Here is a 13,191-nt window from a genome sequence, read left to right as displayed (position 1 = left end):
TTAGACAGAAGCATTCTCAGAAATTTCTTTGTGATGAGTGCGTTCAACTCACAGGGTTGAACTTTCCTTTTGATTGAACAGTTTTGAGACACTCTGTTTGTAGAATTTGCAAGTGGATATTTGGAGCGATTTGAGGCCTATGCTGCAAAAAGGGAATATCTTAACATAAGAACTAGACAGAAGCATTCTCAGAGACTTCCTTGTGCCTTATACATTCAATTCACAGGCTTGAACTTTCTTTTTGGTAGAGCAGTTTTGAAACACCCTTTTTGTAGACTCTGCAAGTGGATATTTACAGCGATTTGAGGCCTACAGTGAAAAAGGGGATATCTTCACATAAAAACTAGATAGAAGCATTCTCAGAAACTTCCCTTTGCTTTATGCAGTCAACTCACAGACTTGAAACTTCCTTTTCAAAGAGCAGATTTTAAATACTCTTTTTGTAGAAACTGCAAGTGGATATTTGGAGCGCTTTGAGGCCTATGCTGGAAAAGGAAATATCCTCACATAAAAACAAGACAAAAGCATTCTCCGAAACTTCTTTGGGATGAATGCATTCAGCTCACAGAGTTGAACCTTGCCTTTGATAGAACAGTTTTGAAACACTCTTTTTTTAGAATCTGCAAGTGGATATTTGGAGCGCATTGGGACCTATGCTGGAAAAAGAAATATCTTCACATAATACCTAGACGGAAGCATTCTCAGAAACTTCTCTGTGATGAGTCATTTATGAAACACTTTCTTTGAAGAATCTATAAGAGATTATTTGGAGCTCATTGAGGCCTATGCTGGAAAAAGGAATATCTTCATATAAAAACTAGACAGAAGCATTCTGAGAAACTTCCCTGCGCTATTTGCATTCAACTCACACTCTTGAACCTTCTTTTTGAAAGAGCAGATTTGAAACACTCTTTTTGTAGAAACTGCAAGTGCATATTTGGAGTGCTTTGAGGCCTATGATGGAAAAGGAAATATCCTCACAGAAAAATTAGACAAAAGCATTCTCAGAAATTTCTTTGTGATGTGTGCATTTAATTCACCGAGTTGAACTTTCCTTTTGATAGAACAGTTTTGAAACAGTCTTTTTGTAGAATCTGCAAGTGGATATTTGGAGCATTTTGAGGTCTATGCTGGAAAAGGAAATATCTTCACATAAAAACTAGACAGAAGCATTCCCAAAAACTTCCCCGTGCTTCATGCATTCAACTCACAGACTTGAACCTCCCTTTTGATAGAGCAGTTTTGAAACACTCTTTTTGTAGAATCTGCAATTGGATATTTGGAGCGATTTGAGGCCTATGATGAAAAAGGGAATATCTTCACCTAAAAACTAGACAGAAGCATTCTCTGAAACTTCTTTGCGATGAGTGCATTCAACCCACAGAGTTGAAACCTCCTTTTTTTTAGAACTGTTTTGTAACACTCTCTTTGTAGAATCTGAAAGTGGATACTTGGTGCGCTTTGAGGCCTATGCTGGAAATGGAAATATGTTCTCATAAAAACTAAGCAGAAGCATACTCACAGAGTTCTTAGTGATGAGTGCATCCAACTCACAGACTTAAACTTTCCTTTTGATATAGCAGTTTTGACACACTCTTTTTGTAGAATCTGCAAGTGGATATTTGGAGCGCTATGAGGCCTACGCTGTAAAAGGAAATATCATCACATAAAAACTATACAGAAGCATTCTCAGAAACATCTCTATGATGAGTGCATTGTACTCACAGACTTGAACTTTCTTTTTGATAGAGCAGTTTTGAAACACTCCTTTTGTAGAATGTGCAAGTGGATATTTGGTGTGCTTTGAGGCCTAATCTGGAAAAGGAAATATCTTCACATAAAAACTAGACAGAAGCATTCTCTGAAACTTCTTTGTGATGCTGCATTTATCTAACAGACTAGAAACTTCCTTTTGATAGAGTAGTTTTGAAACACCCTTTTTGTAGAATCTACAAGTGGATATTTGGAGCGATTTGAGGCCTGTGGTGTAAAAGGGAATATCTTCACATAAAAACTAGAAGGAAGCATTCTCAGAAACTTCAGTGTGCGTTATGCATTCAACTCACAGACTTGAACATTCCTTTTGAAAGAGCAGATTTGAAAAACTCTTTTTGTAGAAATTGCAAGTGGATATTTGGAGTGGTTTGAGGCCTATGCTGGAAAAGGATATATCCTCACATAAAAACTAGACAAAAGCATTCTCTGAAACTTCTTTGTGACGAATGCATTCAGCTTACGGAGTTGAACTTTCCTTTTGATAGAACAGTTTTGAAACACTCTTTTTGTAGAATCTGCAAGTGGATATTTGGAGAGCTTTGAGACCTATGCTGGAAAAGGAAATATCTTCATATAAAAATTAGACAGAAGCATTCTCAGACACTTCTCTGTGATGAGTGCATTCAACTCACAGAGTTCAACCTTCCTTTTTCTAGAACAGTTATGAAACACTCTCTTTGTAGAATCTACAAGGGATCATTTGGAGCACATTGGGGCCTATGCTGGAAAAGGAAGTATCTTCCCATTAAAAAAAAACAGAATCATTCTGAGATACTTTTTTGTGATCAGTGCATTCGACTCACAGACTTGAACCTTCCTTTTGATAGAGCAGTTTTGAAACACTCTTTTTGAAGAATCTTCAAGTGGATATTTGGAGCGCTTTGAGGCCTATGCTGGAAAAGGAAATATCTTCACATAAAAACTAGACAGAAGCATTGTCAGACACTTCTCTGTGATGAGTGCATTCAACTCACAGAGTTCAACCTTCCTTTTTGTAGAACAGTTATGAAACACTCTCTTTGTATAATCTACAAGGGATCATTTGGAGCACATTAAGACCTATGCTGGAAAAGGGTGTATCTTCCCATAAAAAAATAAGCAGAATCATTCTGAGATACCTTTTTGTGATGAGTGCATTCAACTCACAGACTTGAACATTCCTTTCGATAGAGCAGTTTTGAAACACTCTTTTTGTAGATTCTGCAAGTGGGTATTTTGAGCGCTTTGAGGTCAAAGATGGAAAAGGAAATATCTTCATATAAAAACTAGACAGAAGCATTCTCAGAAATTACTTTGGGATGAGTGCATTCAACCCAAAGAGTTGAACCTTCCTTTTGATAGAACAGTTTTGAAACACTTTTTTTGTAGAATCTGCAAGTGGATATTTGGAGCAATTTGAGGCCTATGCTAGAAAAGGAAATATCTTCACAAAAAAACTAGACGGAAGCATTCTCAGAAATTTCTTGGTGATGAGTGCATTCAACTCACAGGTTTGAACTTGCCTTTTGATAGAACAGCTTTGAAACACTCTGTGTGTAGAATTTGCAAGTGGATATTTGGAGAGATTTGTGGCCTGTGCTGCATAAAGGGAATATCTTAACTTTAGAACAAGACAGAAGCATTCTCAGAGACTCCCCTGTGCTTTATGCATTCAAATCACAGGCTTGAACCTTCCTTTTGATAGAGCAGTTTTGAACCACTCTTTTTGTAGAATCTGCAAGTGGATATTTGGAGTGATTTGAGGCCTATGATGAAAAAGGAAATATCTTCACCTAAAAACTAGACAGAAACATTCTCAGAAACTTCTGTGGGATCAGAACGTTCAACCAACAGAGTTGAACCTTCCTTTTGATAGACTAGTTTTGAAACACACTTTTTGTAGAATCTGCAAGTGGATGTTTGGAGGGCTTTGAGGCCTATGCTGGAAAGAAAATATCTTCACCTAAAAACTAGACAGAAGCATTCTCAGAAACTTCTTTGTGATGAGTGCATTCAACTCACAGTGTTGAAAGTTCCTTTTGATAGAACAATTCTGACACAATCTTCTTATAGAATCTGCAAGTGGATATTTGGATTGCTTGAGGCCTATGCTGGAGTAAGAAATAATTTCACATAAAAACAATATTGAAGCATTCTCAAAAACATCTTTGTGATGTGTGCCTTCAACTCACAGAATTGAAACTTCCTTTTGATAAAGCAGTTTTGAAACACCATATTGTAGAATCTGCAAGTGGATAGTTTTAGCACTTTGAGGCCTAGCCTGGAAAAGGGTATATCTTCACATAAAAACTGGACAGAAGCATTCTCAGAAACTTCCCTGTGCTTTATGAATTCAACTCACAGACTTGAACCTTCCTTTTGATAGAACAGTTTGGAAAAACACTTTTTGTAGAATCTGGAAGTGGATATTTAGAGCGCTTTGAGGCCTATGCAGGAAAAGGAAATACCATCACATAAAAACTAGACAGAAGTATTCTCAGAAACTTCTTTGTGATGTGTGCATTCAACCCACAGATTTGAACCCTGCTTTTCAAAGAGCAGTTATGAAACACCCTTTTTGTAGGATCTGCAGGTGGATATTTTTGGTGCTTTGAGGCCAATGCTGGAAAAGGAAATATGTATACATAAAAACTAAACAGAAGCATTCTCAGAAACTTCTCTGTGTTTTATGATTTCAACTCACAGAGTTGAACCTTCCTTTTGATAGCGCAGTTTTGAAACACTCTTTTGTAGAATCTGCAAGTGGATATTTGGAATGCTTTGAGGCCTATGCTCGAAAAGGAAATTTCTTCATATAAATACTAGACAGAAGCATGCTCAGAAACTTCTTTGTGATGAGTGCATTGTACTCACAGACTTTAAATTTCCTTTTGATAGAGCAGTTTTGAAACAGTCTTTTTGTAAAATATGAAAGTGTATATTTGGTGCGATTTGAGGGCTAAGATGGAAAAGGAAATATCTTCACATAAAAACTGGACAGAAGTATTCTCCGTATTTTCTTTGTGATGTGTGCATTAAACTAACAGAGTAGAACCTTCCTTTTGATAGAGCCGTTTTGAAACCCTCTTTTTGTAGAATCTGCAAGTGGATATTTGGAGCGATTTGAGGCCTATGGTGAAAAAGGGGATATCTTCGCATAAAAACTAGATAGAAGCATTCTCAGAAACTTCCCTGTGCCGTATGCATTCAACTCACGGACTTAAAACTTCCTTTTGAAAGAGCAGATTTGAAACACTTTTTTTGTAGAAACTGCAAGTGGATATTTGGAGCGCTTTGAGGCCCATGCAGGAAAAGGAAATATCCCCACATAAAAAGTAGACAAAAGCATGCTCCGAAACTTCTTTGTGATGAATGAATCCACCTCACAGAGTTGAACCTTCCCTTTGATGGAACAGTTTTGAAACACTCTTTTTGTAGAATCTGCAAGTGGCTATTTGGAGCGCTTTGAGGCGTATGCTGGAAAAGGAAATATCTTCACATAATAAATAGACGGAAGCATTCACAGAAACTTCTCTGTGATGAGTGCATTCACCTCACAGAGTTCAACCTTCCTTTTGGTAGAACAGTTATGAAACACTCTCTTTGTAGAGTCTACAAGAGATTATTTGGAGCTCATTGAGGCCTATGCTGGAAAAGAAAGTATCTTCCCGGAAAAACAAAGCAGAATCATTCTCAGAAATATTTTTGTGATGAGTGCATTCAACTCACAGCCTTGAACCTTCCTTTTGATAGAGTAGTTTTGAAACACTCGTTCTGTGGAATCTGCAAGTGGATATTTGGAGTGCTTTGAGGTCTATGCTGGAAAAGGAAATATCTTCACATCAAAACTAGACAGAAACATTCTCAGAAATTTCTGTGTGATGAGTGCATTCAACTCACAGGGTTGAACTTTCCTTTTGCTAGAACAGTTTTGAAACATTCTTTTTGTAGAATCTGCAAGTGTGTATTTGAAGCGATTTGAGGCCTATGCTGCAAAAAGAGAAATCTTCACATAAAAACTAGACAGAAGCATTCCCAAAAACTTCCCCGTGCTTCATGCATTCAACTCAGAGACTTGAACCTTCCTTTTGATAGAGCAGTTTTGAAACACTCTTTTTGTAGAATCTGCAATTGGATATTTGGAGCGATTTGAGGCCTATGATGAAAAAGGGAATGCCTTCACCTAAAAACTAGACAGAAGCATGCTCTGAAACTTCTTTGTGATGAGTGCATTCAACCCACAGAGTTGAAACCTCCTTTTTTTTAGGACTGTTTTGTAACACTCTCTTTGTAGAATCTGAAAGTGGATACTTGGTGCGCTTTGAGGCCTATGCTGGAAATGGAAATATGTTCTCATAAAAACTAAGCAGAAGCATACTCACAGAGTTCTTAGTGATGAGTGCATTCAACTCACAGACATAAACTTTCCTTTTGATATAGCAGTTTTGACACACTCTTTTTGTAGAATCTGCAAGTGGATATTTGGAGCGCTATGAGGGCTACGCTGTAAAAGGAAATATCATCACATAAAAACTATACAGAAGCATTCTCAGAAACATCTCTATGATGAGCGCATTGTACTCACAGACTTGAACTTTCTTTTTGATAGAGCAGTTTTGAAACACTCCTTTTGTAGAATGTGCAAGTGGATATTTGGTGTGCTTTGAGGCCTAATCTGGAAAAGGAAATATCTTCACATAAAAACTAGACAGAAGCATTCTCTGAAACTTCTTTGTGATGCGTGCATTCATCTAACAGACTAGAAACTTCCTTTTGATAGAGCAGTTTTGAAACACCCTTTTTGTAGAATCTGCAAGTGGATATTTGGAGCGATTTGAGGCCTGTGGTGTAAAAGGGAATATCTTCACATAAAAACTAGAAGGAAGCATTCTCAGAAACTTCAGTGTGCTTTATGCATTCAGCTCACAGACTTGAACCTTCCTTTTGAAAAAGCAGATTTGAAAAACTCTTTTTGTAGAAATTGCAAGTGGATATTTGGAGTGGTTTGAGGCCTATGCTGGAAAAGGATATATCCTCACATAAAAACTAGACAAAAGCATTCCCTGAAACTTCTTTGTGATGAATGCATTCAGCTTACAGAGTTGAACTTTCCTTTTGATAGAACAGTTTTGAAACACTCTTTTTGTAGAATCTGCAAGTGGATATTTGGAGAGCTTTGAGACCTATGCTGGAAAAGGAAATATCTTCACATAAAAATTAGACAGAAGCATTGTCAGACACTTCTCTGTGATGAGTGCATTCAACTCAGAGAGTTCAACCTTCCTTTTGGTAGAACAGTTTTGAATCACTCTCTTTCTAGAATCTACCATAGATTATTTGGAGCTCATTTAGGCCTATGATGGGAAAGGGAATATCTTCCCATAAAAACTAAGCAGAATCATTCTCAGAAACATTTATGTGATGAGTGCTTTCAACTCAGAGACTTGAACATTCCTTTTGATAGAGCAGTTTTGAAACACTCTTTTTGTAGAATCTGCAATTGGATATTTGGAGTGCTTTGAGACCTATGCTGCAAAAGGAAATATCTTCACATAAAAATTAGACAGAAGCATTCTCAGACACTTCTCTGTGATGGGCGCATTCAGCTCACTGAGTTCAACCTTCCTTTAGGTAGAATAGTTTTGAATCACTCTCTTTGTAGAATCTACTATCGATTATTTGGAGCGCATTGAGGCCTATGATGGAAAAGGGAATATCTTCCCATAAAAACTAAGCAGAATCATTCTCAGAAACATTTTTGTGATGAGTGCATTCAACTCTGAGACTTGAACATTCCTTTTGAAAGAGCAGTTTTGAAACACGATTTTCATAGAATCTACAAGTGGGTATTTGGAGCAATTTGAGGCCTATGCTGGAAAAGGGAATATCTTCACATAAAAATTAGACAGAAGCATTCTCAGAAATTTCTTTGTGATGAGTGCGTTCAACTCACAGGGTTGAACTTTCCTTTTGATTGAACAGTTTTGAGACACTCTGTTTGTAGAATTTGCAAGTGGATATTTGGAGCGATTTGAGGCCTATGCTGCAAAAAGGGAATATCTTAACATAAGAACTAGACAGAAGCATTCTCAGAGACTTCCTTGTGCCTTATACATTCAATTCACAGGCTTGAACTTTCTTTTTGGTAGAGCAGTTTTGAAACACCCTTTTTGTAGACTCTGCAAGTGGATATTTACAGCGATTTGAGGCCTACAGTGAAAAAGGGGATATCTTCACATAAAAACTAGATAGAAGCATTCTCAGAAACTTCCCTTTGCTTTATGCAGTCAACTCACAGACTTGAAACTTCCTTTTCAAAGAGCAGATTTTAAATACTCTTTTTGTAGAAACTGCAAGTGGATATTTGGAGCGCTTTGAGGCCTATGCTGGAAAAGGAAATATCCTCACATAAAAACAAGACAAAAGCATTCTCCGAAACTTCTTTGGGATGAATGCATTCAGCTCACAGAGTTGAACCTTGCCTTTGATAGAACAGTTTTGAAACACTCTTTTTTTAGAATCTGCAAGTGGATATTTGGAGCGCATTGGGACCTATGCTGGAAAAAGAAATATCTTCACATAATACCTAGACGGAAGCATTCTCAGAAACTTCTCTGTGATGAGTCATTTATGAAACACTTTCTTTGAAGAATCTATAAGAGATTATTTGGAGCTCATTGAGGCCTATGCTGGAAAAAGGAATATCTTCATATAAAAACTAGACAGAAGCATTCTGAGAAACTTCCCTGCGCTATTTGCATTCAACTCACACTCTTGAACCTTCTTTTTGAAAGAGCAGATTTGAAACACTCTTTTTGTAGAAACTGCAAGTGCATATTTGGAGTGCTTTGAGGCCTATGATGGAAAAGGAAATATCCTCACAGAAAAATTAGACAAAAGCATTCTCAGAAATTTCTTTGTGATGTGTGCATTTAATTCACCGAGTTGAACTTTCCTTTTGATAGAACAGTTTTGAAACAGTCTTTTTGTAGAATCTGCAAGTGGATATTTGGAGCATTTTGAGGTCTATGCTGGAAAAGGAAATATCTTCACATAAAAACTAGACAGAAGCATTCCCAAAAACTTCCCCGTGCTTCATGCATTCAACTCACAGACTTGAACCTCCCTTTTGATAGAGCAGTTTTGAAACACTCTTTTTGTAGAATCTGCAATTGGATATTTGGAGCGATTTGAGGCCTATGATGAAAAAGGGAATATCTTCACCTAAAAACTAGACAGAAGCATTCTCTGAAACTTCTTTGCGATGAGTGCATTCAACCCACAGAGTTGAAACCTCCTTTTTTTTAGAACTGTTTTGTAACACTCTCTTTGTAGAATCTGAAAGTGGATACTTGGTGCGCTTTGAGGCCTATGCTGGAAATGGAAATATGTTCTCATAAAAACTAAGCAGAAGCATACTCACAGAGTTCTTAGTGATGAGTGCATCCAACTCACAGACTTAAACTTTCCTTTTGATATAGCAGTTTTGACACACTCTTTTTGTAGAATCTGCAAGTGGATATTTGGAGCGCTATGAGGCCTACGCTGTAAAAGGAAATATCATCACATAAAAACTATACAGAAGCATTCTCAGAAACATCTCTATGATGAGTGCATTGTACTCACAGACTTGAACTTTCTTTTTGATAGAGCAGTTTTGAAACACTCCTTTTGTAGAATGTGCAAGTGGATATTTGGTGTGCTTTGAGGCCTAATCTGGAAAAGGAAATATCTTCACATAAAAACTAGACAGAAGCATTCTCTGAAACTTCTTTGTGATGCGTGCATTCATCTAACAGACTAGAAACTTCCTTTTGATAGAGCAGTTTTGAAACACCCTTTTTGTAGAATCTACAAGTGGATATTTGGAGCGATTTGAGGCCTGTGGTGTAAAAGGGAATATCTTCACATAAAAACTAGAAGGAAGCATTCTCAGAAACTTCAGTGTGCGTTATGCATTCAACTCACAGACTTGAACATTCCTTTTGAAAGAGCAGATTTGAAAAACTCTTTTTGTAGAAATCGCAAGTGGATATTTGGAGTGCTTTGAGGCCTATGCTGGAAAAGGATATATCCTCACATAAAAACTAGACAAAAGCATTCTCTGAAACTGCTTTGTGATGAATGCATTCAGCTTACAGAGTTGAACTTTCCTTTTGATAGAACAGTTTTGAAACACTCTTTTTGTAGAATCTGCAAGTGGATATTTGGAGAGATTTGGGACCTATGCTGGAAAAGGAAATATCTTCACATAAAAATTAGACAGAAGCATTCTCAGACACTTCTCTGTGATGAGTGCATTCAACTCACAGAGTTCAACCTTCCTTTTTGTAGAACAGTTATGAAACTCTCTCTTTGTAGTATCTACAAGGGATCATTTGGAGCACATTGGGGCCTGTGCTGGAAAAGGAAGTATCTTCCCATTTAAAAAAAAGCAGAATCATTCTGAGATACTTTTTTGTGATCAGTGCATTCGACTCACAGACTTGAACCTTCCTTTTGATAGAACAGTTTTGAAACACTCTGTTTGTAGAATCTGCAAGTGGATATTAGGAGTGTTTTGAGGCCTATGATGGAAAAGGAAATGTCTTCACATAAAAACTAGACAGAAGTATTCTCAGAAACTTCTCTGTGATGAGTGCATTGATCACCCTGAGATGAAACTTTCTTTTTATTGAACAGTTTTGAAACACTCTTTTTGTAGAATCTACAAGTGGATATTCAGAGCCCTTTGAAGCCTATGCTGCAAAAGGAAATATCTTCACATAAAAACTAGACAGAAGAATTTTCAGAAATATCTTTGTGTTGAGTGCATTCAACTCACAGACTTGAACTTTCCTTTTGATAGAGCAGTTTTGAAAAATTCTTTTGGTAGAATCTGAAAGTGGATATTTGGAGTGCTATGAGGCTTATGCTAGAAAATTGAATATCTTCACATAAAAACTAGACAGAAGCATTCTCAGAAACTTCTTTGGGATGTGCGCATTCAACTCACAGAGTTGAACCTTCCTTTTGAAACAGCAGTTTTGAAACACACTTTTAGTAGAATCTGCAAGTGGATATTTGGAATGCTTTGAGACCTATGCTCAAAAAGTAAATATCTTCTCATAAAAAATAGACAGATGAATTCTCAGAAACTTCTCCATGATGAGTGCTTTCAACCCACACAGTTGAGCCTTCCTTTTGAGAGAACAGTTTTCAAACACACTTTTTGTAGAATCTGCATGTGGATATTTGGAGCGGTTTGAGGCCTATGATGGAAAAGGAAATATTTTCTCATGAAAACCAAACAGAAGCATTTCAGAAACTTCTTTGTTATATGTGCATTCAACTCACAGAGGTGAACCATACTTTTGATAGAGCAGTTTTGAAACACCCTTTTTGTAGTATCAGCTAGTGGATATTCGGAGCGCTTGGAGGCCTATACTGGAAAATTAAATATCTTCAAATAAAAACTAGGCAGAAGCATTATGAGTAACTTCTTTGTGATGAGTGCATTCAACTCACAGAGTTTAAAATTCTTTTTCATAGAGCAGTTTTGAAACACCCTTTCTGTAAAATCTGCAAGTGGATAGTTAGAGCTCTTTGAGGCCTGTGCTGGAAATGGAAACATCTTCAAATAAAAACTGAACAGAAGGATTCTGAGAAACTTCAATGTGATGAGTCCATTCAACTCTCAGAGTTGAACCCACCTTTTGATAGGACAGTGTTGAAACACTCTGTTTCAATAATATGCAAGTGGATATTAGGAGCACTTTGAGGCCTATGCTGGAAAAGGAAATATCTTCACATTAAAACTAGACAGTAGCATTCTCAGAAACTTCTTTGTGATGAGCGCATTCAACTCACCGATTTGAGCCTTCCTTTTGATAGAGCAGTTTTGAAACCCTCTTTTTGTGGAATCTGCAAGTGGATATTTGGAGCACTTTGAGGCCTATGCTGGAAACAGAAATATCTTCACATAAAAACTAGACAGAAGAATCCTCAGAAACTTCTTTGTGATGAGCACATTCAATTCACAGAGGTGAGCATTCCTTTTGATAGAGCAGTTTTGAAACACTCTTTTTGTAGAATCTGCAAGTGGATATTTGGAGCGCTTTGAGGCCTATTCTGGAAAAGGAAATATCTTCACATAAAAACTAGACAGCAGTATTCTCAGAAACTTCTCTGTGTTGAGTGCATTGAACTTCCTGAGTTGAACCTTTCTTTTGATAGAACAGTTTTGAAACACTCTTTTTGTAGGATCTGCAAGTGGATATTTTGAGCGCTTTGAGACCTAAGCTGGAAAAGGAAATATGTTCACAAAAAACTAGATGTAAGAATTCACAGAAACATCTTTATGATGAATGCATTTAACTCACAGACTTGAACTTTCTTTTAATAGAGCAGTTTTGAAACACTCTTTTGGCAGAATCTGAAAGTGGATATTGTGAGTGCTATGAGGCCTATGCAAGAAAAGGAAATATCTTCACATAAAAAATAGACAGAAGCATTCTCAGAAACTTCTTTGTGATGTGCACATTCAACTCACAGAGTTGAAACTTCGTGTTGAAACAGCAGTTTTGAAACACACTTTTTGTAGAATCTGCAAGTGGATATTTGGAATGTTTTGAGGACTATGCTGGAAAAGGAAATATCTTCACATAAAAACTAAACAGAAGCATTCTAAGAAACTTCTTTGTGATGTGTGCATTCAACTCACAGAGTTGAACCTTACTTTTGATAGAGCAGATTCAAAGCACCCTTTTTCTAGTATCTGCAAGTGGATATTTGGAGTGGTTTGAGGCCTATGCTGGAAAAGGAAATATCATGACATAAAAACTAGACAGAAACATTCTCAGAAACTTCTATGTGATGAGTGCATTCAACAAACACAGTTGAACTTTCCATTTGATATAGGAGTTTTGAAACACCATTTTGGTGGAATCTGCCAGTGGATATTTGGAGCGCTTTTTGGCCTATGCTGGAAAAGGAAATATCTTCACATAAAAACTAGAGAGAAGCATTCTCAGAAACTTCCCTCTGCCTTATGCATTCAACTCACAGACTTGAACTTTCCTTTTGATGCAGCAGTTTTAAAACACTCTGTTTGTAGAATCTACACGTGGATATTTGGAGCGCTTCGAGGCCTATGATAGAAAGGGAAATATCTTCACATAAAAACTCGATGGAAGCATTTTAAGGAACTTCTTTGTGATGACTGAATTCAATTGACAGTCTTGAACCATCCTTTTGATAGAGGAAATTTGAAACACTCTTTTTTTAGAATCTTCAAGTGGATACTTGGAGCACTTTGAGGCTTATGATTGAAAAAGAAATATCTTCACATAAAAACTAGACAGAAGCATTTTCAGAATCTTCTCTGTGATGAGTGCATTCACCTTACAGAGTTGTACTTTTCTTTTCATGCAAAAATTTTGAAACACTCTTTTTATA

This window comes from Pongo pygmaeus, chromosome 14 (genome assembly GCF_028885625.2).
Source record: "Pongo pygmaeus isolate AG05252 chromosome 14, NHGRI_mPonPyg2-v2.0_pri, whole genome shotgun sequence".
Taxonomy (NCBI): Eukaryota; Metazoa; Chordata; class Mammalia; order Primates; family Hominidae; genus Pongo; species Pongo pygmaeus.
This window is presented reverse-complemented; position numbering follows the sequence as displayed.